The sequence below is a fragment of the Aptenodytes forsteri genome, unplaced genomic scaffold (assembly GCF_000699145.1).
Source record: "Aptenodytes forsteri isolate BGI_AS27 unplaced genomic scaffold, ASM69914v1 Scaffold8, whole genome shotgun sequence".
NCBI lineage: Eukaryota > Metazoa > Chordata > Aves > Sphenisciformes > Spheniscidae > Aptenodytes > Aptenodytes forsteri.
In genome coordinates, this window is record NW_008796218.1 from 2,067,829 (window position 1) to 2,068,522 (window position 694).

Consider the following 694-nt stretch of genomic DNA (forward strand, 5'->3'; position numbering starts at 1 on the left):
GTGTAACCCATCATTAAAACACGACCACAAAAAAAAGTCCGGAAAAGTCAAAAAGTTCAGACATGAGTTCAAGGGAGAACATAGATGACTAGGAAAGACAGTAAGGGAGACAGAGGCAGGCAAAAGAGAGCAGACGGTGTGGTGATAAGCACACAACTGACTAAGCGGTCTGGCAGCCACCTAACATCTCTTTGAACCCACCAAGCCGTAGAACAGCTGTTTCCAAACTTCAGTACTGAGAAGCTTCGAGTTTTTTCCACAAATCGCCATGTGCCATCATTAACGTTTACATTAGAGGCGAGGCACGACGTGGATCGCCTCCCACGGTCTTGCAAGGCACCGGAGGTCCTCCGATCCATAGGCACCAGTATGAGAAGTGCAACTGGTACCTATAGATCCATGTTTCCCACTACTCCATACACGTACAGACCCAGTCACAAGCTACACTTTTAACTCCTCGCTCCTGATACCCTGAAGTGGCATCAGGAGTTGCTTACGTGTCACCCACCACCGATGGACACAGGTGACCTCCCCAGGAGCACCCACCCAACAACGGGCGTGGGGGGCTGATTTCACACGTCACCTCTGCCCCAAGCACGTCGTGATGGCGGATGGCTGCCTGTCTCGCTCCTCAGGCCCAAGGGGTGCGTTGGGGGGACACCGCCGCCGCAGGCGCCCAGCGACGCCTAGCGGA